At 47.0% G+C, this 22891-nt stretch overlaps 1 protein-coding gene across 1 annotated transcript in view; it reads right to left on the reverse strand.

Annotated features, from left to right (window-relative positions):
• Window positions 1-22891, reverse strand: part of Rftn1 (raftlin, lipid raft linker 1) — a 196992-nt gene that overhangs the window by 64632 nt on the left and 109469 nt on the right. The window lies entirely within an intron of this gene.

Genomic DNA, 22891 nt, shown 5'->3' on the forward strand with positions numbered 1-22891 from the left:
TGTGTGTATGTGTGTGTGTGTGTGTGTGTGCCGTGTTACACATAGCTGTGAGCTGCCTGGCATAGACAGGTGCTGGGTCCTCTACAAGTGGTCTTGCTGCTCTGCCCTCTCTTACGTTTTTATTTTTGAGACAGGGTTTCACTATGTAGTCTTGGCTGGCCTTGGGCTAAGGACCCCCCTGAGCCTGCCTCCTCGGTACTGGCATTACAGGAAGGAGCCACTGGCTCTTCCCTCCCCCCCTTTTATTTGGTGGAGGCATATGAACATGTGGATGCCAACACACATGTGAGCATGTGAGTCTAGAGGCCAGAGGTCAGCATCGAGCGTCCTCCTTGATTGCTTGCCACCTTTAGTTTTTGAGACGGAGTCTCTCAATGAAACTCATCTGTCTGTCCAGGCCGACGGACCAAGGAGCTGGCCACTGACTGACCAGGGATCCACAGCTCCAGAGACCCACCCCTGTCTCTCCCCAGTGCTGCAGCAGTAGAAGGACAGCGTGTGTTGCCATTTCCAGTTTTTAACCTGAGTTCTGAGAGGAGCCAAACTCAGGTCCTCATGCTTTTGTGGGGGGCACTGCACCAGCTGATCAGCTCCCCGAACCTTTCATTTTCATCTTTTAAGAGGCTGGAAAAAGGATCTGAAAGAATAAGCCCAGACAAACAGAATGTGAAAGAGGAAGTTCACGTGAGAGTTTATATCTTTCTACTCCATCACCTGCCTCCCTCCCATGAGGCTGGAGTACAAACTCCCACACCGCACCGCATCCCCTCACGGCCTGGTGGCAGCACACGGTCCGAAGAGCCTCCTTCTGCAGACCGTAGTTTAGGCAGAGGACCAAGATGGGGAGTCTGATGGGCATCCTTCCCAGTGCTGCCCTCAGGCCTGAAGGAAGCCACGGTACCCCCAGGCCACCCCAGTCCCACAGCTAAAAGCAAGCCCGTGGCTCCCCAAGCCCTAGTACATGCCATCTCAAGCAAGGAACCAGGAAGCTATTCTCCCTCATTCCCCAGGCCAAAAGAGGAGCCTGAACATCTATCTACAGTTGAATTTAGTAGTAAGAACACGGAAAGAGAAACCGAAAGTAATGGTATAAGGAAATCAAGCAAATCAGCCAGTCCGGAGATCCCCCACCCTCCAAGCTCAAGCAGAGGGACCAATGAGCAAAGAGGACTGCCTCAGAGCCACTGAAGTGTTAGTCTCTGACCGCTAAACGGATGATCTCAGAAATCCTGAGGCTTCTGCAGTGATCAACTATAATCTGGAATCAGCAACAGGTACGGGCATGGAGCTCCTGGAGGAGTGACCTCCCCAGCCCTCCTCAGTCCAACAATCCTGTGTTACACGGGGTCATCTTGGTTCCACACAGACAAGTCTAGAAAAATTCTAGAGCAGTTGCAGATGTACACGCCCGTTTTTTGTTTTGTTTTGAATAAAGTGTAGCCTGTGCCAGACAGAGCAGTAACGGCAGGAGGCCTACTGTGGACCTGCTGTGTGCTGGGCACTGCGCAGGCATTTACATGGTTGTTTTGGTTAATCGTTGTCTCCATTTTAGATGAGGACAATGAGGCTGAGGGGTAGAGTCATAAGTGTGCAGTGCGGAGTCAGAGTTCAAAGCCAGACCTGGGCCAGAGCAGACCTGAGACCCAGTGGGCGCCTCTCAGGCTTTCAATCCGTACATGTCTGTGCTCCATGTGCTCACTTAATCAGCTTTGTTACTAGAAGCAAGAACCTGAGGGGACCAGCTTCAGGAAGAAAGGCAACTTGATTCCGGCTCACGGCTCTGAGGTTCTAGTCCTTTGTGGGAGGGCAGGACAGCCCACATCCCAGTGGCTAGGGCGTGGCGGGAGGGGCGCCTGGACTCACTAGCTTCATCCTCCCTTATTCTACCCAGGCCCCAGCCTATCCAGTGGTTACCCACACTCAGTGTTAGCTGTTCTGGAAAGATGCCCCTTTACACACACACACACACACACACACACACACACACACACACAGAGAGAGAGAGAGAGAGAGAGAGAGAGAGAGAGAGAGAGAGAGAGAGAGAGATACATTCTATCATTAGCTCCTCAGTTCAATCAAGAACGCCATCACTGCTAGGTATGTGCCCACCTACAGGCCCATGACTGGCTCAAAATCCTCTTCAAAGGCCATGAAGAAACCGGGGGGGGGACCCCAAAGTCCCTCTTCTTAATCATGAATCCATGATATTCATGAATCCATGATATTCACCTGGTTTTGAAATTATTTTAAAAAGCTTCTGAAAGATAACACAGATAACCAAGTTTTAAAAGAAAAGAGTGAGGTGGTAATTGTATTAAAGGCCCTTCAGCTGAGAAAAGTGACTGTTCACAAAGCCTAGCTCTGAGCTTCCCAACAAAATAGGCAAAAAGAGAAAGTCCTCCCATGGAAGTGGGCCTACTGCTCAGCCACAGAGAAAAGGGCCTCTTCCTAATCGAAGGTTACACTGTTAGCTTGAAGACCGAGCAGGGAGCCCCGGACCTGTTCCTCAGTGACATGGGAAGTGGTGGGTGGTGCAGACTTTCAGTGCCTCAGTGGCGTCTATAAACGGGAGAACCAGGAGTTCCTCATGGCAGACCGCATGTGTGCATGCACAGACCAGGGTGTAGCACTAGTGTCCACCATGATTGCCGGGCTGTCTTCTGTCAGTCTGGGGCTTTGGCGGCCATCCAGACACTGCTGGGGTCATCAGGTAGAAAGGGAGAGGGTTCTGCACTCAGTTCCTGCTCACCCCAGACTCCTGTGCCCTGAAGTACTCTGTGCTGAACTTACCCTCTCAGCCAGTGTTATCAAAGCCGGGTCCCTAAGCATCAGTGGGAACTTGTGAGCAATGTGGATTCTCAGACCAAGTCAGCCATTTGGAGGTGAGCCCTGTAGCCCAAATCGTGGCCCAGGACCACCTTGTCTCTGCATGCTGTAAGGCCTTCTGCACTAGGCTTGGGGTATTCTGTACAGTTGTGTTCACAGTGATGGAGTGATGGTCTGATGGGTAGCCATATTTAATGTGTACCTGTAGGTACGTGAATGCCTGTAATGCATGCACGTGTATGCCCTTCCTCCTGGAGTGGGCTCTCTGCGATTGAGATGGTGGTGGATTACATTTCCTGTTCTAGAATTCAACAACCCATCTACTTGTTCTCTCTACTGGCCCAGATCAGCACACTGTGATCAGTATAGGGAGCCTGAGGCAGGAGGATTACAAGTTTGAGGCCAACCTGGGTTACACAGAGTTTTTAAGGCTAGTCTGGGAAACATAGTGAGATACTGTCTCCAACACACACACACACACACACACACACACACACACACACACACACACACACGGTGTAGAAGGAAGGAAAGGAGGGAGGGAAATCAGGACTGTAAGCATCAGGCTGTCATTATATAACAGAATAGGACTGAGGTATGGATTGCTGCAGAACTGAAGAATGCATTCTTGAAAGTATTAAAATATGGTTTATTTTTTACAATATTATGCTTCACATAACCTACTCGAGGGCCAAATTTGCAAGAGGTGTTGAAGAATGAATATAAGTTTATCACATATTTGAAGGAAAGTGGAAAATTCTACATTAAAGGCAAGAAAAAAATTATACACAGCAAAAGTCTGAAGATGGGTAATAGCCTGATGTGCTACAGAAACTTGTAGAAATTTTTTCTGAAACATGACAGGAGAAGCCAGGAGCACCCAGTACCACAGGGCAGTATGGCCCATACGCCTTCAGCAGAGGCTCACAGCCACATGCTGGTAGTGCATCCCTGACACTCCCACCTCGGTAACTTTGGAAGGAAAGGGTAGAGTCTGGGGGCAGGGAGTATAAGATTTCTTCAAATTCATCTTTTATTTCAAACATCAGTGTGAATTTAATGTACCATTTCATGGTACTGCAAGCATGTGCCCCTTTCAAGAGCTGCTGAGGTGAAATGCGCCCTCCATCCCAAGCCTTCCAGGAATTCACCTCCTGGGACGAGGAAGCATCTCTTCATGTAACTGTCGCAGCTCAGTGTCTGTCCTAAGGGCGGGTTCCTTGCGGAACGATGAGGCTGAGGAACACTGGCTTTTCAAGAACTCAGCACAGGCCACCCAGAAAGAGCAAGCCATCTCTTCAGCCAGAAGACTGCATTTCTTTTTCATAAAGATCAATATTTGGGGACCAGAGAGACGGCTCAGTGGTTAAGAGCACTGAGGACCCAGGCTCTGTTCCCAGCACCCATGTCTGATAATTTACAATAGTCTATAACTCCAGCTTCAGGGATCTTCTGGCCTTCACAGGCACCTGCACCCATCCACATATACCCACACACATGACACATAACTAAAAATAAAATATTTTATTTAAAAAAGATGGTATTTGTCTAGACCCTAGGAGCCCCGTCTCCTGCTGTCCAGCCTCCCCTTTCATTTCTCTTTCTCAGAAAGTCATCTGACCAAGGCTAAGGCTAACCAGGGTCCTGTCTGTGCCTCATTCGCTTGTTTATTCAATACCTTTACAGAACAAGTCTCAAATGCATACTAATGCCAGGTATTGTTGGGATTGATCTGTGTTCATCCAGGGCCACCAGCTCTCCTTGGCCTCTCTCTTCTGGGTGACTTGAGCCTGGAGTTTCAACACTGATCAGGCTAATTATTCCCACATTTGTGCCTTTAGTCCTGGCTGTCCTTTCAAGTTCTGCGCAGTACGACCGACCGATGAGCACCACCCACCGTGCCTCTGAATCTGGAGACATGGGTCTCTCCTTCCTCAGCTCTTCCCTCTCCTACCTACACATACATTCACCCACATCCCTCCAGACCTGTCCCTCCCCTGCTGCATACAGCCAAGGTCATCTTACAGCTGGACATCATGAGAACTTCATGCCTTGCTACAGTCTCCAAGCGCCCGAGATCAAATCAGTACAAAGTCGTAAGTAACCTGGTCACCTCAGCTGTGGAGTTTCCAGACTATCACATGCACAATCACAACCATAATGAGGCAAAACAGCAATTAACACTGTATAACTCGTCTGCAAAGCTCGTCTGCATGCATTTTATTAGGCCTCCAAACAACCCTTATAGCAGAGGAAGCCTGTCAAATTTCCCAGAGCTCAGAAGCAATGCCGTACTCATCCTGAACACCTTAAACCTGGACTGAAAGTCTTTCCCTCACACCACAGGGCCTCTACTGAGATGCCCATGCGATGCCAGTCTAACTCCACGTACACTCGCATCACACTAGGAACTTCCAGGTAGGTATGGAGAGCTAAGTACTGTCATTTGGACTGAGCCAAGACTCAATCCAATACTTTCTATCATGTTAGAACAAACTCCATGGTAATGGAGTCAGGATGTCAGAGAAAAGGTGTCTTTTGAAATTTAATTATGTAAGAGTCTCAACTGTAAAAAAAAAACACTTTGGTTACATTGTCAAGGAATCACTTTTATTATACACTTACACACACACACACACACACACACACACACACGACATTCCCAAAACATCTAAGATGGACTAGTTACTTCCATTTTAGAATGGGTATCCGTATTTTAGAGTACATATACCAGCCACAGCGAAACCACTGAGAACTGGCACACGGGTCAGGTTTACTTCTTAAGTCCTAACAGCTATGGGTAACGTGGGAGAGAGAAGCCTGTTACAGATGGGAACAGACAGTTTCAGGGCTGCCATCTGAACCCAACAAGGGAGGTGCCACAGCTAATTTTGTGTCACCCTGTCTATACTATGGTGATCACTTGTCTGGTAAAATACTATGCTAACCTAAATATTGCTAAAAGGGTAATTTAAAGGTATGATTGACACCCACAATCAGCTGGCTTTCCATAAAGTAAGTCAGTTCTACAATGCAGTGGGCCTCAACCTATCAGCTGAAGGACTGATGGCCGTGTGCCCTATCCACTGACTCCAGGACCTAGGGAGGGGCTGGGTGAGGCCAGAGGGATTTGGTGCTTACTCCTGCCTGGCTAACAGATTCCCCACCATGTGTTGAGAAGGTCTCCATACAGACCAAGGGAAGTTACAGCTAGAGTTAGTGGACTTACTTTCCACAAATTATTGGCGTATCTATCTTTATGACAAGCTTGATGAATGCCTGTAAATCATCTGCTAATTAACACTGAAAATCAATACTCACTGCATAAAAAAAATTTAAAAGAGCTGTTTTATCCAATATAATAGCTCCTAACCATGCATGGCTATAAAATTAATTCAAATAAAAATCTTCAATTCTCCAGTCATCCCTAGTGACTACCCTACTGGATTGTGCATATCTAGAAGATTTCTGTAATGACTAAAAGTTCCATCTGGTAGAGCTGCTATGGAGCATGATACAGCATATAAAATGGCAAATGATGGGGGCTGCAGAGTTTGGTTCCCAGTACCTACCTGCACCTGAAACTACAGCTCCAGATGAGCAGTGTGCTTTTCTGGCTTACGCAGGGACCTACACTCATGTACACACCCACAAGACACATATCCATACACATAGTTTTTAAATTTAAAAGTACAGAACGATGGAAAGTGTTTGAGGCCTATAATACACTCCAAATACTCCTTAGGTCAGAACTACTGTCCGCTCTAACCCTCCTCATAATTCATGGCCCCTGTTGGGGGCCTTGGCACACACCAGAAGTCTGCAAACAGAACTATGAACTATGTGTGTCAGGACTGGCACAAAAACTGCTGTTCTGGGTTGCACGCTTTACATGAGTCTTTACGGTGAATATTTTATCACGTACACAAAACCCTTCCCATTTTGTCACCTCAACTGATGGAGCTTTCTAAAAAGACAGTCTCAAAATAACATGCTCTTGTGCTCACATGTGAAGCCTGCCTGCAGGGATGTGTTAACACTTAGCTTCCGGAACAGGGTGCTTTGTAGGCAATTACTGTGTGTGCATGAGCGGTGGTGGTGATGGTGGTGGTGGTGGTGATGGTGGCGGTGGTGGTGATGGTGGTGGTGCTGGTGCTGGTGCTGGTGCTGGTGCTGGTGTTTTCCCTGGTGACCCAACTTTCAGGAATGAATCTTGGGCAAGCAGCCTGAAGACCCAAAGCTTTGGACCCAGCTCTGCATCTCGCTACTTACTTTATTCATCAAAGCGTCATCTATAACATGGGATATAATACTCATTTAGCCATCATATAATAATCTTGTAACTACCCACTATAATGGATGGGACTAGGTTCTGGGAAAACAGAAAAATGGCATTACTCTGCCATCCTGAATGTCATATCATCTGAGAGGCCCTAAAGAGTTAACTTTTTCATTTTTCTTGAACTGCCTAACTCAATTTGAGAAGCCTCTCTCTAGCCCTGAGCTCTCTGGTGGGCTGCAGATGAGGGGAGGTGGAGCTTCTGATTCTCTGCTGTTAAGGGTGAGCTGGGAGAGAGCATGAGATGTGATGTGTATAGTTCATCAGGACAAATCTCCTTATAACAAACGGAAGGGCTAGAGAGATTGGTTAGCAGTCAAAAGTGCTTACTGCTCTTAGAACCCAGGTTTAGTTCACAGTGCCCACATGGCATCTCATAACTGTAACTGTAGTTACAGGAGATCCAAAACCATCTTCCAGCTTCCACGCACACTAAGCAAGCTCGTGGTGCACATACATACATGCAGGCAAAACATTCACAAATATGAGTGTGTGTGTGTGTGTGTGTGTGTGTGTGTGTGTGTAAAAAAAACATAAAAAAAGAAGAGCTAGGCCCAGAGCTCCAGTTTCACACTACACAGACAGTGGAGTACATGTGCAGCTACAAGTCAGTATGAGTTGAGGGGCAGTGGTATTGAACTCCCAACCACCAAAGATTTTCCACCAGCTTTTGGGGAACCAAACCCAGTAGAAGATACCAGCTTCATTTCAAAAGTCTAAATGAAAAACACAAAAAGAGATGAAGACAAAAAGGAATTCCCGTAAGGAGGACCTCACGGTTTCAGAGCTTCCACACCATGTAGCGGGGCAGGGCAAGAGCTGGACTCAGAGCTGGACCCGGAACCTCCAACCTTGCCAGGGAACGTCCTCCACCCAACCCCACCACCCACTTCTATTTGTTGGCATCATTCTTCTTATCTATGGTGACGTTCCTTCACAGCACAAGAACACGACTATTGCCAACTTGCCACTTTTCCTGCCAATTGCTTAGACACCAGAAACAGAAACTGTAAACTTCCTGGTACCCACAAGGAAATATTCCAGGGACTGGGCCTACTTGGTACATCTACAACACAACCCTTACACCCAAGGTTCTAAGAAACATGCAAAGGCCAAATCAAGACACTTGCCACCAGATAGTGTCCTCCCGACATGGCAGAGATGCCACATATAAACTCAGCAATATGGTTGCCTAAACATGACCTGCATAATGCCAACACTAGTCAACATGCGATGCAAATGGGGAAATCTGACAAGTCTCCACCCCAGGATGAAGAGCTGCCAAGAGAAGGAGACGCAGTCTTCTCCAGGGTGAGCGCCCGACAGATTATCCAGTCCCAGATGGTCAGCCCTAAATGTATACGTTTGTATGAGTAACACAAAATAGGTGCATTAGGGTATGAGGGAGAGAGAGAGAGAGAGAAGAGAGAGAGAGACTAATAATTATAGAAGAGGTCATAAACTTGAGAGAGTAGGAGGAACATGGGAAGGAGGGTTAAGGTAGTATAAATGATATACAATATTCATGAATGAAATTATCAAAAATTAAAATTTTAAATTAAAAACAAAAGATCTCAGGGAACAACTTTGATTGGCTCAGCTTAGGTCAGGTGTCCACCTCTCAGGCAATCAGTGCTGGCCTGAGTGCAGGGTGGTTCCCAAGGAAATCACATAGCTGAATGATGTGATTTTCAAGAATTATTGTTTCAAGGCAGACAAAATAAGCTCGAATATTTTTCACGTTACATTTTTGTTCATGCCTCCTTGTACCAACAGGAACATAAGGGACGACGGCAAAGGATACAGCAGACAAGGGCTAGCAAAGCTACGTAGTTAGATTTGTATCCAGCACACTCATGTACTTTTGGTCAAAACTGTTTTCTGATCCCTTGCTCTAGGGAGTTCTGTCCAGCATAGACACAGCATTATCCGCTTCCCAGAGAATGTGCGACCCCCACCAGGTCTACGCAAGACTATCCACTGAAACACTGTCTGGGACCAAGCTCCTCCCAGTCTGCTGGGCAGCCACCTCTGACTCTCACCCCTCAGAGCTTGCCATCTGTAGCACGAGCACACACCTGAGCACACACCTGAGCACACACCTGAGCACACACCTGAGCACACACCTGAGCACACACCTGAGCACACACCTGAGCACACACCTGAGCACACATGGTGCTGCATATGCTCAGACCAGGATCCTGAAGCAAAGCAAAGACCCCAGCTCAACAAAACCTCCGTCCTTCAGATTAGAGCGCCTAGGAAAACAGTGGGCAGGGAAAAGCCTCCTCCCACTGACAGAAGATCCCTGGCTTTGTGACATCCTGGTATATACAAGGTCGGGGAGGAGAGAGGCTGGGGCCAGAAGTCACAGTTCAGTACCTTCTCCTTAGAGCCATGTTCATCAAGGGAAAAGGTGCAAGAACTACGTGGAGGACCAGAAGGAGAGGCAGGCGTCTGCTAACCAGGAGATACAGCTCTGGACTCAGAGGTTAAAGAGCTGCTCACCATTGCCTAAAGCAATTAATCTGATAGGATTGAGACTGGAGAGATGACTCAGGAATTAAAAGCACTTGTTGCTCTTGCAGAGGACCTGGGGTCAGTTCCCAGAACTCATGTGATGGTTTAGAACCATCTGTAAGTCCAGTGCCTTCTTCTGGGCACCAGATGTATGCTGCATATATATATATATATATATATATATATATATATATATACACACACACACACACACACACGTGTGTGTGTATGTATGTATATGTATATTATATGTGTATATGTATATATGCAGGCAAAACACTCTAAAAAGATTTTTAAATGATGCTAGGATGACAGGAATGTGCAAGCAAACTGTCATGGGGTTAAACACCACCAGAGGGAAGATCCAGGAAACTGTTTTCAAAGGTACACGGATGACTGAGTTTCTCATCTCTGCCTAGCACACCCCCACGTTCCTGCTGTGACATCCTTTTCTCTTTTCCCTGGGTCCCTCCAACAATGGTCACATCCCTTCCATCCACCCAGGGCCATAAAAGGCCAAGGCCTTCCATCTACGATATGGACATGTCTGTAGACAGGCACTGGACTTCCCCTTTCCTCAACACGTCTGCCATCCTCATAGCCAGACAACATCGAGCCAGCCACGGTGACCTAGTCATCCCTAAGGACTTCCCTCTTCTCGGCTCCCTGCATCAGGGTGTCCTGGCCTAGGCTACCCCTTGGCCACTTGTGAACCCACCTCCTCGACGGCCACTTTCCTCTTTCCTAACTAGCTCTTCCCACCTAACGTCCAGTTAAGTTCAGGCCATCACTAAAAGTGTCTGGTTAGAGCACAAGCACTTCTTTCCTCCCACTGTTGAGGCCCCAGGCTCCATCCTCAAAACAGGAACATAACAACCGACAGAAGAAAGGAAACCAACCAAGGCAGCAGCCGGAAGTAGGCCTCCTCCAACCCGCACTGAGTATCCCTTGAAGGCTTGGCTGGGCTGGCTTTGCTTCCAAGCCTGAAACCTACCCACAGCCATCCTGTGACCTCCACATTGCCAACCCCAGGGGCCTTCTCGGGTCCTATTCCCATCCACCACCTCTCTGACATGCAACTTTCCCCGGAAGTACTCCCCAGCTCCACAGACCTCTGCTCGTTTATTCCTCTACACATCTGTTCATGGTACTCACACCAGCTACCCTGGTCTGTTGGGGTAGGGGGCAGGGAAGAGGCTTGCTATTACCTCTCCAACAGACTCTAATTCTTACCTCCACTCTGCAGACCCCCATCCCTGTGACCCTCCTGAACTGGGGCTTGTCCCTCTCTCAGGCCATGCCCCAGCCTTGTTCTCTCCTAATCACCTTCATGAACCCTAGTTTTTCTGCTTTTCATAGCCCATTCCTCTTGGAGGGGGCTGAGCACTTGAAGATCCCTCCATCTTGGATGCTGTTCCTCAAGGTTCTAATGGCTTGTTTCCCCATCTGAATCAAATCCCTGTGGGGACAGCAGCAGCTTGCTCTGCTGTGTTCTTTGCTACATTCCAGCAACTGAACTTGCGTTGTATATGTAACAAGTACTTGTACATTTGCGTAAGGAATAGAGGAGAAAGCTTTATCTCCCAATTCCAGGTTACAGCCCATCAGTAAGGGGAAGTCAAGGCAGGAACTTAAGCAGCCAGTCACAGTACAGACACGGTCAAGAGCAGAGAGAAATGAGGCACGCAGGCTACCTGCTAACTTGCTCTCACTGGCTTTCTCCTCAAAGCATTCATGGGCCCCACCCAAGGACTGGAGCCACCCACAGTGGGCTGGGTCTTCAATTAACATTCAAGACAACCCTCTACAGACAAGCTCAGGAACCAGCCTGATCTGGATAATTCCCAATGAAGGATCTCTTCCCAGGCGATTCTATGTTGTACCAAGTTGACAATTAAAGCTAATCATCATAGGGACTGGCTGGTTAAATTTTTGTCAACTGGACACAGCTAGAGTTATCTGGGAAGAAAAAAACCTCGACTGAGAAAATAGTTTCCATCAGATGGCCTGCAAGCAAGTCTTTGGGGGACATTTTCTTGATTAATGATTAGAGTGGGTGGTGACACCCCTGGGCAGGGTGGTCCTGGGCTCAATGAAAAAGCAAGCTGACTGAGCCATGGAGGGTAAGTAGTGTTCCTCCATGGCCTCTGTTTCAGTTCCTGCCCTGAGAGCTTCTTCATGACGGACTGGGATTGGGACATGTAAATCAAAGAGACCCTTTCCTCCCCTACGCTGGTCTTAGTCAACATTTATCACAGTAATAGAAAGCAACCCAAAATAAGTGCAGTCATTTTGAAAATATGTTCATTTGAGATTTTGAAAATCTACATGTTATCAGTTATTCCTAACATCCTTCTTTGTCTTTTTTGTTTGTTTGTTTGTTTGTTTGTTTGTAAACAAAGTCTTTTTCTGTAGAGCAGGCTGGCCTAGAATTCACTAAGTAGTCCAGGCTAGGCTTGAACTCAAAATCCTCCTATCTCTGCTTCCCCAGTGCTGGGGTTACAGGTGTGCACCACCACCCCAGGCTCTCTCTATCATCTGCATAGCAAAGGAAACTCAGACCTAGAGTAATTGAAGAAGTCTCCAGGCTCAGGGTTACAGCTCAAGAAAGTGTTGCTAAGAACATGAAGCACCATGTGGGTTTCTAATCATCTTGAACAACTCAGGTCAGTCTTCCCTTCATGAAGAAGAAAGCGGCAGCAATGTTAACCTGAGTACTCATCGTCAGGGTAAGCCCCAGCCTGGGAGGTTTTGTAGATGAGGTAACACATTTCCTCAGATCACCCCCATCCTCGCCCCCAACAGCCATCCACCCAACCCCAATTTTATACTTTAGTAACACCAGTGACCCTGAAATGACAGGCTGGGGGGGGGGGCTCTGAACATCAGGGGCATATTAGAACTCCAGGGAATTTTCTAGAAATCTGTCTTTAAAGTCTTCATGGAACTCAAACCTCAGCAGTACGTTAAATGAGTGAGGCAAGGAAACCAGTTTTAAGAGTGTAACCGGAAGCAGATGTCTGCCTTTACACCTCGCTGCTTTAATATCCAGCATTCCCACCGTTCCCTGATTTACACAGGCTTCCCTGACATACTGAAAGACACTTTAACAAACTGTTGAGACGCTGCAATTGGGCACCATTATGCTTGGTTTAACCCTTGGTTTAAAAAAACTATTAAAAAAAAAGTTTCCTTGAATCTAAACTAATAAAAATACAACCTGGCCTTAATTGTGCTTCAAAGTTCCAGGGTAAATGCCACCGTTAAAACTAGGAACTTGGAGCTGGTTTCTACTCCAATGTGCTGAAAAAAATGGATGTTTTATTCTTCCTCTGTAAATACCCTGGGGAACATGGGATGGTTTGTGGGAGATGGAAATGACTTGGGAGAGTTTTATAAACCATGAAGATAGAGATCCCTTTGTGTAACAACAGGTAATTTGGGGAAGGAGAGGACATCTGGGGATGAACACAGGTAAAAGATTACTGTTGATATCTAACAGCATTTACATCTAATACTCAACTTATTTTTAAATTGAAATACAATCACTTCATTTCTTCCTCTCCTCTCCCCACCTTTCATGTCACCCTCTCTGCTCCCTCTTACATTCATGGCCCTTTCCTCTAATTACCATCATCACATATTTGTATGAACGACAGATACATAAACACAACTTGCTAAACCATTCAGTGTTGCTCATATGTATATGATTCCAGGGGTGACCACTTGGAACTGGATAACCAATCTGGGGGCTCATCCATAGGGTGACTATTTCTCCCTTGCTCAGAAGTTGTTAGAATACTCAATTTATTGACTTTGATTTTGTTCTTCTATGTACTCTATTTTACCCTGCATGGCCTCAGAGTTCTCTTCTAGTAGAATGGACCGAATAGGAACTCACTGCATCTGAACCCGTGTGTGTGACAACCTGTTTTCTCCAAGATGGTCACAATTATTTCTCTCAACCCATGGGGTGAACCAGAATCCTGTCACTCCCACACCAAGAGATGGAGTCTTCCAGAGGTGTCCTGTATTGGAGTCAGTGTGGGTGTCCGGGATACTTCTCTCCATGAGTGAGGTGGAGGATCATGTGACATTTGAGGCAGATTGTACAAATTCCACGAACTTCCACCTTGTTTCTTTAGAGTCTGGCTGTCATGACTTCAGGAAGTCCAAGCAGGCAGAGGCCAAGAACTAGATGTCATGAGAGGACAGGGCCCCGAAAGGAGACCACCGCCACCACACCACCCAGTGGGAGCACAGGGGGCCGCCTCTGCCAAGTTCTGCCCTGCTTGAAGACTTTATTATTGTGGTAAGCCAACATTCTTAGGTGACAGATACATAATAATAGAGTTCTCTGTGTCTCTCTTACTTCCCCCTGCATCCCTCCCTCCCTGGTTTTCTAAGGCAGTTTCTCACTGGTAGGACAGCCTCCTGAGTGGTGGGATCACAGGCATGAGTTACTATACCCCACTTAACATCTTTTGAAATATAATGATCCTCACTAGCTCATATCCCTAAGTGATTCCAGACTGTAACGACTTCTTTGAGATTGAGTTAGCAGTACCTCCAAATAGGCAGAAATCTAAGAGGAAAGGATGCAAACGTTCCTCAGGAGTGGACCTGCAGGGGTCAGAGAGACAGTCCTTAACCTCTCAGGTTGTGATAGTGTATCCAAACTGCTGATGTAGGCCTATGCTCTTGAGATAAGCACACACTTGCTGCCCCGAGGCTTACACTATGAACAGGCTCAGCAAACCTGTAGGCAAACTCAGGCTTGCTTCTTGTTTACCACAAGTTACAAATGTGCAGAGCATGAATTAATGATGATCTTGTACTATTCCAGAGTGACAGAATGATGTAACTACACCTACCTTCCCAGGCACAAGAGGAAAAGAAAGCGTCACAGAGCAGCACAAAGAGAAGCTTCCACCACCCCTGGGGAGGGTCTCAGAAGTTAGAGCTGCTGCCACCTCGTATTCAAAATGGGAAGTCACAGAAAGTGAAGTTGCTACAGCAACCGAGCAGAGGACAGCACCATCAAAACACCCTTTCTACCAGGAACACATCTAAACATTTTCCTTTCAAGGTTTTCTATCTGTTTACATAGTTTAATTGTGACTTCTACTTCCCACAGCCGGCATCCAATCTTTTTCACCCCTAGAAGAGCATCCCTGTCATCTAAACCATGCCTATTCCCATCTCCTAGTACCTTCGCAATGTGGGACGCAGCCTCAGGCTGCCACTCAAGTGAGAAGTGAGCTACACAGAGCTTCATTCTGTTTTCTGTTCCTCAGGCACATGCATAATATCCGTGATTTGGATTCTTCGGCCTTCCGCACATCACAGCGCCACCCCCACAGTGACAATCTTCCTTAGCTTTCATTCTTTCAAACACTGAAGTCGAAAGTGATCCAAGTTTAGATTTTTCTCACAACAGATCTGGTGCATTGTAAGGACAGAAGGCAGTGCTTATTTTTAACCTTAATTTAAAAAAAAAAAAAAAGGAAAGAGAAAAAGGGAAATAAAGTAATACCCCGTATATTGAAATCTGATGGTTTCTGTTAGTTAAGGGGGAGATGAAGAAAAAGGGTAAGTTAAAAAAGAAATCAATCAACACATATTGGTGGGCTGTAGGAAGAGCAGAAAGAAGATGAAGATGAATGTCTATGGCATGGAGACCCAGCCGACCACCATCTCAATCCTCCACCTCTTTATAACAGGAGGGACAACTTAAAAACTGGATAGACCACAGCATCGTAGAAGTATCAGAAATCCTAGGGACCATCACCTCAGAGACCACGAGCGACTTTACCTCAGTGGATGCTGTGGAAGTCACTAGCAGAGACATCTCCTTTACGGGAATCAAGAGAAAATTCTAGAATTGGGCTTTCAAAACCCCAGATTTCCTCCGGGGAAGGCTGGGTGGCTTCAGAAAACATGCTTCCTGCTCACACTTTCTCTCCACACCCACCTGGCCCTTCTGGCCATCTTCAACCCACCAGACTGGATACTCAGAGGAGTCTCCCCTCAAAGGGAAAAAAGAAAAAAGAAAAACAGAAGGAAGGAAGGAAGGAAGGAAGGAAGGAAGGAAGGAAGGAAGGAAGGAGATAATCTGGTTGAAATTCTGTTGTTCAAGCTCTCAAAACCCCCAGAGTCAACAGTAACAAGAGCACACACTTCTAGTGCTGGGAGGCAGCAGCAGGAGCCAAGGCCCTTGAGGATCAACCCCCAGGAAGAGCAGACAGCCCACCTACACAACTCACTTCTCCACTTCTCTCTCGGATGGCAAGTGCCTGGCAGACGGGAGCTTCACAGAGTGGGTGTCAGCACCACCGTGGACCCTCAGCCCCCACATGCACTCCCTGGTGGTGCATAATGAGCACTCAACACAGGACCCATCTTATCAAAAGTCCACATATACACTGAGGTAAGTGATCTGTAACTGTCACCTCCCTGCTCCCAGTGGTGGCAACAGCAGACTCCACACTGGTGACCAGCCAGCCTGCTGCAAAGTAGCAAGTGGAAACGTGTGACATGTAACCCCAGCCACTTCCAGGGATGGTTCACCCACTAGAGAGGCCATGGGTTACAGGACAAAGATGCTGACTGTCCTACCCACCAAGGAGGCCCTGCCAGCCTGGGAAATGCATGGCTGTCACTTCTGCCCCTCCCCCACTCACCGAGTCCCTTGCTGTCAGCACAGGGAAGAGAGGCACAGGCAAGGAGCCCAGTCAGCAAAACTAGTCAAATGTCTCAAGAGCCAACAGGGAAACAGGAGCTACACAGAGTGATGTATACGCCTGGGATCCCAGCACTTGGGAGGCTGAGGCAGGAGGATCACAGCAAGTTCAAAGCCAGCCTGGTCTGCAGAGCCAGTTCCAGGAAGCCTGAACCACAGAGTGAGAACCTGTCTCAAATAAATGAATGAATGAATGAATGAATGAGACATAAGAAGTAAAAAGCAATCAGAGACACTGGAGTAAACAGAGGCAGGAAAAGCTGCTCTCTAAGACATGAGTGGGGGTGGCACCCCTTCGGTCCTCTGGAGAGGCCCCAGCAGTTTGTGCAGATGAAAGTCTTCCCCCATCCCCCAACACCGTACATGCCCCCAGCTACGATGCCCAAGGAAGATGTCTGCTTGGCCTCAAGGGTGGTAAAAGAGGAGCCTTGGATGAGAGAAAGAGGTTGTCAAACGTCTCCTGCTGCCAATGAAGCCAAAACGGGAAGGATCAGTCTTCACGCTGAAAGAGCAAATAAAAGGGAATGGGCCGGGCCAACGGCCACGGTGGCCGCCCTAGGGACAGAGATGGACCACAGAACTCAAAGACGCTGGAAAAGAAGCTGGGCTGGCCTCCTGAGGAGCAGAACCATCCACCCACACAGCTGCTGCCCTTCCTGGGAAGTCCACGGTGTTACTACCTGTGGATTCTTTTGTAAATTTGGGTTTTTAACAGCTCTAGACACATTTCTTTCAAAGAGGGAAATTGCACCCTTGTCCCCTTTTTAAAATGAGAATGATGATTTCTTTAAGGAGGTGAAATCATTATTTTATGGGTTTTTTTTATAAACAGAAAATAGTGAGCCATTGCGTCGTGGCGGGGAGTGGCTGTCTACATCCCACAGCGGGAGGCTGGCTTTTGTGTTGTCATGATGTGCTGGTCTGAGTGAGGTGACCCCACAGGCTCAGATCTGAACACTTGGTTCCCAGTTTGTGGTGCTGTTTGGGAAGGTTTAGGAGATGTGGTTTCCACTGAGAAAGTCAGTCAGTAGGGGCAGGCTTTGGGGCTGCAAAAGCTATGAGGCATGCCAAGTTCTCTCTCTGCTTGCTGCTGTGACTGGAGAGGTGAGCTCTCAGCTGTCCTCGCCCCCAGGCCTGCTGGCTGCCACACATCCTCACCACGACGGTGATAGACTCCGATCCCTCTGGAACTGTAAGCCCAAATAAACCCTTCCTTCTGCAGGTCATGGCCTTTTACCACAGCAATAGAAAGGTAACTAACACACATATTAAGTGGCAATGGAAAGTCAGAACACTCATTTAATAGTCTTTAATATTTTCATTTACTTCCAGCCCTTGTGGTTTTTAGTGGAACTGTTTCCTAAACAAAATGTCTCTTGAACCAGACCCTGTCAGATCGGGGTGTTCCCCCAAAGACCTCTGCCTGTGGTGGTTCCGTTTCTCTAATAATCCTATTACTGTTCTGTGAAGATAAAAAAAATAGAGCTGGGGCTAGGACCGGTGGGTGAGAGTGCTTGCATGGGGACCCGAGTTCAAATCCCCAGGACCCATGTAAACGCTGGCACAGCAATGCGGATCTTTGGACATGGCTGGTTCACTGGGAGACCCTGTCTGAAGTCAGGCTGAGGCAGAACGTGATAGAACACAACACTCATCGCCCTCCTCCAGGCTCCACACATGCAGGCATGAATTACACCACCCCGGGGACTGTCAGCATCTGAAGACATCGGTACACGCGATCCTCTTCGGGAAAACCCGACTCAGTCTTGAAGTAGGAGGGCCACTGAAACAAGTCTTTAAGAAACACAATGCATGGCTTCTTAAGTTTCTGAGATGTGTTACAAATTATTACAAACAAGTTGAAATGTCTGTGCACTGATTCCCAGTGCAACCAATTATAATCTCAGTAACAGGAGGAAAAAAACAGTGGATGCACACACACACACACACACACACACACACACACACACACACACACACGGAAGGCAGAGACAGGTACACTGACTTCAAGGTCAGCCTAAGACCTTGGCTAAATGAGTAAACAGAGGAGGCCAGGAGGACTTGAAAAAAGACTTGAAAGAAATGTAAGAGTCGGCCAAGTAGGTATCTGAGAGGGGCCATAAAAATGACCTCCACTGCCAAGAGTTAGACCAACAGCAAGTAACTCTCACAGGCTGGCACAACTAACTGTGAGCAAGAAGGCATATACATAGTACACACACACACACACACACACACACACACACACACACACACCCACTCACACACCAGAGCCTGCACAGACCTGGCTGGTTTTAGCCCAGAGATTCCCAAATCTGACCTCTCAGAGAGTGGCCTGGGCTTTACCCACCAGACTTCCCAGCATCTCTCATAGCACAAGGGCTCTGCGCTACCTGAACTGCAACCTCAAATCACTTGTTGGGAAGAACACGTTAATCAAAGAAGCTTGAGTTAATTTAATTTAATGAGTGGTTTGAGAGATAACACATATGAGAATACATTTAATAAAAGTAAAAAAAATTCCTACAGTGTAAAATTCATAAAGCATCAAGTGGAGGCTAAACAGGCCTTTCTCTTCAGCTAGCTTTTACAAAGGTATAAATGCAAAGGACCCACTGTGACCTGGCGACTGCCGGGCATGGAGCAAGCAGAAGATGCACATGGGGGGGAGGGGCAGAGGCGCTTGTGTGGTGCCCGGAGGCGGCCTTGGAAAGGGCTCCAGCTGGCCGTCCCGTTCTGCTCTGTTGTTTCTATGTGCTTCTTTGTGTTGTAGTATTTTGTTTGTCCATTTTGAACATAGTCCCCCTATTAACCAAGGCTGGCCTGAAGGATTCTCCAGCCTCAGCCTTCTGAGAGCAGGAATTGCAGGTGCACGCCATGGCCAGCCCAGATCGTCTGTGCTAGCTCTTCCACAGTTATACTATTCCACACTCTTCCACAGATATACTATTCCACACTCTTCCACAGTTATACTATTCCACACTCTTCCACAGTTATACTATTCCACACTCTTCCACAGATATACTATTCCACACTCTCCCACAGATATACTATTCCACACTCTTCCACAGTTATACTATTCCACACTCTTCCACAGTCATACTATTCCACACTCTTCCATAGTCATACTATTCCACACTCTTCCACATTTATACTATTCCACACTCTTCCACAGTTATACTATTCCACACTCTTCCACATTCATACTATCCACACTCTTCCACAGTTATACTATTCCACACTCTTCCACAGATATACTATTCCACACTCTTCCACATTCATACTATTCCACGAACTCTTTCACAGTTATATTGACTTCAATAGAAGGGACTTTCCCCTTTTTCTTGTCTGTAAAGATCAACACAGAGCACAGGGTTCCTTATGGAGATTTCAAATTCATGTAAGAGCGGGTGAGGACAAACATCGGGCGAGTATTAAATGAATGTGCACATGTGACTTAGCCTGTCCCTGCTGCCACCATCACGTGTGAACTGTAAAAATGCCGGTTCCAAACGATCTGGATGACAGTAAGCAAGATGAATGTGAAGCCTGCCCTAGATGCCCCTGAAATCTCTTGGATTACAAAGTCACAAAACACAATGATGCACTAAGGAGGCACAGAATAAAACTGCATCGTGAAGTAAACATGGAAAAAACACTAGTTCCAAATTCATATAATTACGTGTAGCTAGACTAATAACTAATATAAAAGGCTATATGTTAAGTGGGGTGTGTTGGCACACACCTGTAATCCCAGTATTTACAAGGATGAAGCAGGAGGATGAAGAGTTTGAGGCCAGCCTAAACCACATACCAAGATCCTGTCTCAAAAATTAGTTATGGGATGAGAGATGGTTCCACGGTTTGCTGCACATGGATGAAGACCTAAGCTCAGTTCTTCTGAAGCTATGTAAAAACCAGGTATGGCAGTGTGTATCTACAATCCCAGTGCTGGTGTCTTAATCAGTGTTCTATTGCTGGGAAGAGACACCATGACCACGGCAACTCTTATAAAGGAAAACATTTAATTGGTGGTGGCTTACAGTTCAGAGGTTCAGTCCATTATCATCATGGCAGGACATGGCAGCATGCAGGCAGACATGGTGCTGGAGAAGGAGCTGAGAGTCCTACATCTTACAGGCAACAGGAAGTGGTCAGAGACACTGGGCAGTATCTTGAGCATATATGAGACCTCCAAGCCCACCTCTACAGTGACACACTTCCTCCTAATAGTGCCATTCCCTTTGGGGCCATTTTCTTTCACACTACCACAGCTGGGGGAAAGGAGACGGAGGCTCCCAGGCTTGCTGGGCAGCCATTCTGGATGAAATGGTGGGCTCCAGGTTCAGTGAGCAACCTCTCTCAAGAAGAGGTGGAGAGCCATAGAGGAAGACATCTGATGTCTGCTCCCAGCGTCCACGAGTGCACACCCAGACACCTGCACCCACACCCACTCCCTCAAGTTACATGTCAAAGGTGACCCCAAATCAGTTCATTTTCATGAGGAAAAGAGTGAACTTTCTTCCCTCATTTTTGATCTAGACATACATGCTCTGACTGCTCTAAGCTTCACCTCCGTATGACAGACACTCAAAGCCACAAACAATCCATTTCAATTCACAGAGCAATGACAGATGTGGCCATGAGTACAAGGAGCTAAATTCTTAATATTTTAATTTTAATTTATTAATTTAATTTAGGTGAAGTAGTAAAAAGTATTTTTCTGCTAAACACAGTATTTTGTGGGATATTTCATTTTTACTAAAAATTTAGCATCTAAACTGACATGAAATATGTATGATATCAGATTCTGAAAAGTATTTTTCTGCTAAACACAGTATTTTGTGGGATATTTCATTTTTACTAAAAATTTAGCATCTAAACTGACATGAAATACGTATGATATCAGATTCTGAAGAGTTCATTTGTTTAAAACAAAAGAATGTACAAGATCTCATTATTTGTTGGAAAGATAATATTTGGCAATACTGTTACATGAAATATATTACCGAAAGAATTTCACTTTTAACGTTTATTGTGCATGTGAGTGTATGCACACACATGCTCACACCATGGTCTGAGTATGAACGCCAAGGAACAAGTTGATTATTCTTCTTCTACAATATAGGACCGAGAGATCAAACAGATCCTCAATCTTGGCAGCAAGCACCTTTACCCACTGAGCCGTCTTGCTGGCCCACACTTTTGAACAGGGCTATTAGACACTGGTGGTCCAACTGTCATTTCTACGGGGCGGACTAGCTGAGGAAGTGAACGCCATTGCTCGTCAGAGACCTGAGGGAGCGGTGGGCACCAAAGCTGGAAGAGCTGATGTATCTGAAGATCTGATGGGCAGCAACGGCTTGTACTGGGCACCTGTCACTCTTGACTGCTCAGCAGACACCAGGGCGTACGGCTCTGTGACACCAAGATGGCATCTGTTTGTCGTCTGGGTTGGTCCCGGTGACTCTGACCACTTCTCCCTGCCCTGCTATGCTCTCACCCCTTCACTCTCTTTCGGCCACAGTGTACCCAGTTAGACTGGAGATTCTGTGGGATGAGGGTGGACCCTGCTATCCAGCAGGCCCTCACAGACCTGCTCAACTCACCAATACTGCACCATACCGCGGAAGACGGTTAGATGAGGACTGGATCCCCCTTTTGGAGGAATGAGCAGGCTCATAACCTCCTCCCCTACTGTGGGTGCCAAGGGACTTCAATGACCTCTGGACAGAACAGGGAGGTCACAGCCAATAAAAATAGGAGGTCAGAGCCGCAGGGGAGGCTGGGTGGGAGAGGATTCCATTCTGGGATTCCACCTTTTTCTCTCCTCCCCCAAACTCCAAACCCTCCCTTTGTTCACCTTTTAAAAATGCCACAGATCTCATGGTTTGGGAACAACAGGGCGTGCAGTCGGGGCAGGGAAGCCTTCCAAACAGATTCTCTTTTCACTCTGAGTCTTGTGCCAATTAAAGTCAGACTCAGGGTCTGGGGAGAAGCTGTGTGGTTAGGAGTACTGGCTGCTGGCATTTATTTTTGTTGTGTTTACTTTCTGTTGCTGTGATACACACCAAAAACAACTTGGGGAGGGACTGGTTCATTTGGCCTACATGTCCTGATTATAGTCAACTACTGAAGGATGTCAAGGCAGAACTCAACCACAGGACCCACAGAAGAAATCTGCTTACTGGCTTGCGTCCTCTGGCTTGTTCAGCTACATTTTATACAGCCTGGGCCACCTGCCTAGGAATGGCACTGCCAACCGTGGGCTGGGCCCCCTACGTCACCGGACAACTAAGAAAATGCCTCACAGACAATTCCCCAATTGAGGCTCCCTCCCTCTTCCTGGGTATCTCCAGGTTTGTGTCAAGCTGAGGAGTGAAACTGTAACAGATTCCTAGGTCTCACATCTGGCAGCTCACAAGAGACCAGACAGCTTCTCTGGCCACTGAGGGTACCTGCTT

This window comes from Peromyscus eremicus, chromosome 16_21 (assembly GCF_949786415.1).
Source record: "Peromyscus eremicus chromosome 16_21, PerEre_H2_v1, whole genome shotgun sequence".
Classification (NCBI taxonomy): domain Eukaryota; kingdom Metazoa; phylum Chordata; class Mammalia; order Rodentia; family Cricetidae; genus Peromyscus; species Peromyscus eremicus.